This window comes from Centrocercus urophasianus, unplaced genomic scaffold (genome assembly GCF_019232065.1).
Source record: "Centrocercus urophasianus isolate 14NV4802_14NV808 unplaced genomic scaffold, USGS_Curo_1.0 seq_2, whole genome shotgun sequence".
In the NCBI taxonomy this organism is placed as follows: Eukaryota; Metazoa; Chordata; class Aves; order Galliformes; family Phasianidae; genus Centrocercus; species Centrocercus urophasianus.
The window spans coordinates 2,170,872-2,176,646 of NW_024884755.1; the positions used below are offsets into that span (position 1 = coordinate 2,170,872).

General features: G+C 45.9%; 1 long non-coding RNA gene across 1 annotated transcript in view; it reads left to right on the forward strand.

Moving 5' to 3' along the window:
• LOC122161780 overlaps positions 1-5,407 on the forward strand; it is a 30,960-nt gene extending 25,553 nt beyond the window's left edge. The window contains exon 5 of the long non-coding RNA XR_006169293.1: positions 1-5,407. This exon is cut by the window's left edge and continues 1,717 nt beyond it. This is a non-coding gene — a long non-coding RNA (uncharacterized LOC122161780).
• Positions 5,408-5,775: the final 368 nt, after the last annotated feature.

A 5,775-nucleotide genomic window follows, 5' to 3' on the forward strand; every position in this document is an offset into this window, starting at 1 on the left:
TAACCGCTTCGCTGGAACAATACATCATTGCAGAAAACAAAGCCTACCAACACAACGCGTTTTTATCTGTTTCCTCTATCTGTGTTCCTTTTTCCACAAGTGCAAGTTCAGGTTTTTGAACTGTTTTCCTAGTGATAATTTGTGATGCTGTGAGTTTCATAACCCTGGAAAAACATTTTTTTTTTTCAACCTCCTTTTTCATCTTTGACCAACAGATGTTCTGTTCAAAACGTGTAAGTACTCATGAGGTACGTACCAGCAAATTATAATTGCTAACGCCCCTGTGGAAGGAAAATGTCAATAAATATTTGTTATCACTGGCCTGTTTGGAAACAAAGGCATTTGCTTAACAGAAGTTCACGTGCCAAACCTTTTTATGCATCTTTTCCAGCAGTCCATTCAATTAGACATCTAACATTTTGTTTCTTTTCAGAAGAGGAAGTGAAAATAACCTCACAGAATCAAAAATAAAGCATAAAAGCATGAGGGCATCCTGTATTCCATAATCCATAAAGTGCAAAATAGCACTTTAGCTCCTTTCAGGGATCTGAATGCGGCCACAGAGCTGAGCTGTGATCCAGCTCCAGCACTTCACCACTGCACACCAAAGCAGCAATCAAGGGTAGAAATCTAAATGCATGGCACCGTAATGCAGAGAAATGCCCCATTAACATGTGACTGCTGACAACTGCAATCCATACCTATGGATAATCTCCCCTGGCCAAATGACTAAAATCTTAGTCATTGCAGACTTAACTGCAACTCCTCTAGCGAGACATACAGAGTATGCTTAGTTCTGACTTCTCCCCATGTCAGTGTAGTCTGGACTCATCCTGCTACTGGAGGAGGAGGTAAAACTTACTTTCTAGATGACTGAAAAAAGCAAATGCTATCATTTTCATACCTGGGTGCTAAGCTGCTAGAGGCATTCAGAACTGTCATGCAGAAATAACAGAAAAACTTACTTATGCCACCAGTGCAGCAAAGTAGTTAACACATCCTTGCACTGTGCCATCCACTTCAATCTGCTTCTTCTCGAGCTCTTATATCTCCCTCATTTTATCTCCGGATGTTTCTGAAGCTGTAGTTCTATTCTAAAGACTAGGACTAACATCTAACACATGCTGTGATGATTTGACAGATCAGCCTCTGCACCACTAAAATGAATGCTGTCTTACAGCGTGGACAGCTTGTGTTTGTTTCAGCCAGCGCACCCCACGTGGGCTGGAGCTTCCTTGCCTTCTCCATGGCTTTTTGTCCTCTTGTTGATGCAAAGAGCAAAGGAATTGCAGGGTGCATCCATTCACCTGGCTACAGTGGAGCATCCTTAAAATGCAAGAAACTAGCCATTCTAATGAGACAGAAATGGCTGCCACCCAAGGCAGGGTAATTTTTCCAAGTCTGAACTCTATGCAGGAAGCAACTTCTCAGTAGCTGCTTGTTTTATGGATTCATTTGAGGAGCTGATAAAGTTGATAAGAGGGCTCCTGAGGTGTTTCACAAATCAGGAGGACAGGGATCTGCATTTCTGAGAAGTCATGTGCAGGAGTTTGGGTCTAGAAGAACTGTGACCTACTTAGAAGACTCTGACTTAAGCCCCAAATAATTCTCTTGCTCAAGCATGAATTACAAGCAGCTGAAGAAAGATGAGCTTTCGCACTTGCGCTGCAGCCAACTTTGCCCACATCTAATGAGGAAAAGTAGGACTCGGTGCCATTTTGTATTCCCGTGATGCGGTGCAGATGGAGGCTCGGCACACGCTCCTCTGTCTCCCCTTGCAAAGCACAGAGCTGGAAAGCATCAGGTTGGAGAGCAGAGGAAGTGGTGGCTGTGAGAAGCTGCCTCACCCATGGGAGCGGAGTCGGCAGCAGCTCTGGTGACTGGAGATGGCTGAACTGGAGGAAAATATTAAACGGCCCATGGCCAAAAGCTTGGGGAGTAGAGCAGCAGCCATGCATGGAGGGAGGGGAAAGGCTGAGCCATTACAACTCAGCTTAACCAGCCTCTGCAGAGGCAGAGAGGGTGGCACACAGGGGCTGGCCTCAGCCCTGAGCTGGATGCAGGCCGCGTTTGTGTGCCAGGCCCAGGCCCTGCCTGCAGCCACGTGGACCCACGTCCCATGGATGGAGCGCTGCAGTGAGCCAGCCTTCTGATGCCAGATGGGAACACAGCTGGGCTGGGCACCACTGTGGGATTATGAACTAAAAAATAATGGAAAAAGGCCCGTGGGGAAAGGGAATGCAACTGATGGGAGAAACGTCAGAAGAGATGGGGAGGATGCATTCTCTGTTCATGCTTTAACCGCTGGGCTGTGGATGTGAGTGAGGCTCCTGAGTTCTGTCATGGAGGCCACGCTGGGCTGCCCGGGTGCGCAGGCTGACAGTGCACAACACTACCTGCTCACTGGGTCAGGGCTGCCCTGTGCTGCAGGCAGGGTTTTGTTCAGCAAGAGAAAGGTTTTCAACATAAAAGGCCTTATATTCAAAAGACACCATTTTAACTTGGCCGCAGCAGCATTGGGAATACATACTGGGGAACAGGAAAAGTCCACGGGGCGGCTTTTGTCAGAAAACAGTTTCTGGAAAAAATTAAAGTTCTCTTGAGGCATGTAGAAAAATTCCAGGACACTGTATTATTATTGTTGTTATTATTACCCTTGATCTTTTGGAAGGTGGAGAGGGAGCGCATGCCGTTTTAAAGAAAGAAGACAGGACATCTGCAGCCTTTAAAAAGCAAAGCACAAAGGCTGCTGGGCTCTCCTTACAGCATTTTTAATTATCTTCCTTAAGTTTCCCAAATAAAAACACATCACATTGAGCCTCACCCAATAAAGCTATGTGGGTAAATACAATACCCATTGTCTAATCAATATCATATTGCTCATGGCTTTAGCTCGTTCAATATCTGAGATCATTGCCTCCCTACTCACACCTACGGATGCCAATATCTGCTTAATGTTGGACAAACTGCAGTTGTCATTCCCTGTAACGGAGTTCTTTAATCTCATTAATAACCTACAGATACCAAAGTGCAGCTTCAAGTAAAGCTGGCTGGAGCATGCCAGGTTTCCAGAGTTTCATCTCTGGGGTGGGGTGGGTTAAAGAGCCCTGGTCCTGGTGGGGCTGCAGCCCCTGCCCCACTGCTGCTGTGCTAGGGCACCCATGAACAATTTTTTTTTTTTTTTAAGTCGAACGCAGAGAGTGAAGAGGTATGGAGAGAGTGATGGGTATGAGTATCTATCACAGCCAGATGCCGTGACTAGGACACAGCGTATGATGGAAGCACGTCCTCCAAAATACTCCTTCTGGGAAGCACTCTGCACGCAGGCCCACCCATCATCCCCACTGTAACACGGGCAAGCAGGGCGAGAAGGCAAGCAAAGGGCAGCAGCGAGAAAGCGCCTGGCCCGAGGCCTGTCCCAGCAGCGCATCCCTGAGCCCCGCAGCCCCGCGCAGCTGTCTGGGCGCGCTGCCGCCACGTCCAAGCTCAGCACGGCTCTGGGGAGCCCAAAATGTATCGTGAAATAAAAACAGCTGCGAGGGAAACTCATATGACTAGGATAGGTGCCATCTAGCAATTAACAGCCAGAAGTTTTGATCTGGAAAATCACATTTATTTTAATTGCTTCGCTGTTGTGTTCATAAAGAATTTGGCTCATTTTAGTATTTTCCTTATTAGATATACGATTTAACTTTGGAACAATGTAGTCATTAGTTCCATTGTTCCAGATTTTTCATCACGGGGAAATGAATGATGGAGACGTGTTCTGCAAGGAAGATTGTTTATAAATATTTATCCTCGTCTTAACAGATATTTCTGTAATCCAGCTGAATTTTCTAGCACAGAATTCAACAGTTGTTAATCTGGCGCATGGCGAGCGGCACATTTCCTAACCTCTGAGTTCAGTGAGCGATCTTATCAAAAGAACCAAGCAAAAGAAGGCTTTTGTTTTATGATTATTTCCTTCGCAAGACCCAATTCTTTCCATTCCCTTCAGTGGGAAGACGCCACCACCACTGCCGTCCACTGACCCCACGGTAGGCACTGCCCTCTGTGCCATGGGCAGGATCAGGCCCTTCACATGGGGCTGGGAGGGGAGCCGTAAAAAAATGCATGGGCCTTTCTGCTGGGAACGAGGCTGCTCAGCTGAAAGGAAATGGGAGGTGAAAAATGGAATTTGGCAGTTGTGCGCCGCTCCACCATTTGGTGCTTGTTGTGGGACTCCAGCAAAAGTGAGCTATCACTACGGGCATAATTTACTTGATTTTAAGGATCTGTATGAATTCTGGCACCAGACCAAGTAGCCATTAGCTATGAGGAGTGCTTCCCAATGCTCATTTGTTTTCCATGTGTGAATTTTCGCTCATCTCATTCTTTAGAAAAAAATTTTTCTTCATCAATTCCATGTGGAAAATACAATAAAAATCCAGATAATGAATTAATTCAAGAAACACAACAGTTTTTGTTTTTTTAAAATGGAAAACTACTAGTTCTGGAATCAGACTGTCAGCCTGCTTTGATTTCTGATATCTTAAAGCTAAGTGTTATAAAATGATACGGTTGTTCACATGCTCCAGGTTAGGCTTTTGGGCAAATTACCCTAAATAAGGTAACTCAATAGCTAGGTAGGCAGGCTTTAATGCTATTACTATTAGGAAAATATCATTAATATGAGACATATGCGGGCCACTATTGCATCAGCAGGGCCTCGCTCAGGCAATGTGGGAGCAGTGCTGTGGATTGCAGCAGCAGTGCTGGGCCTTCAAACACGTAACGTGCCTTAGTCTTGAGGTCAAAATCTGTTAATGCAATTTTGAGTATAAGAACAAGAATTTAAAATCCATGTGGTTTTAATGCCACATTCTGAGATGGGGGGGCAGGGTTTGTTGTGTTTCTTTATTTGGCCTGCTTGCACTGAACGTGAACTCCTTCAAAATCTGTGTGTGTCACATTAAGACTCATTTGTGAGATGTGATGAACGAAACAAAATCTCGTTCCATTTCTTTGTTCAAAAAGTTTGATTTTGGTTGTGTTTCAAATTATAAGGATCATCATTGGTAATTTGCATTTACTTCTCATCGAAGCATTACACAATAAACCGAAACTGTGTGTCAGATGTACTGCTCCCACATAAGTGCGCTGAGATAAAGTGAGACCTCTAAGAGGATGCCTGCCTTTACAACGAGCGTTCCCGTTTCAAACAATTAATATGTTTGGATTTCTTCATTTTTGCGGTCTCTTAGCACAACTTACAGCTAAAGCACTGTGTTGAACACGCATATTTTGGAGCGAGCTCTTCTCTGTGTCTATTTAACAGCTACTCACAGCTGTCTCTGCTTTAAACATATTGGGATAACATTTCATTACAAAGCCTTGATGCAAAGAGAAAGGGAAAATGGATGCAGGAGGGAGGGCAGAGGGTGAGTGTGCATGGCCAGCACCTCATGCAGCAGGCATGCTGGCAGCGGGGGGGGTGAGTGGGGAGAGGGCAGGGGCGTCCTCAACCTGGGCTCTGCGGGCACGGTGGGCCGTGCATCCTGAGCTGCTGCAGGTTTGGCTGTGGAAAGCACACCTGCTGCCCTCAGATCTTAGCATGGAGGAGGGAAAGCTCCCATTCATTTCTCTGAGCGCTAAGACACAGAGAAGTGGCTCAGCGGTACAGTAAGCACAGAGCAAGCAGCAGTGACAGTGACAGGAAGGTACTGTCCCGCTGGGTACTGGCCACCACCTGACTGCCATGCAGAAACAGCTCTGCTGGTGCCTGCAGGAGACTGG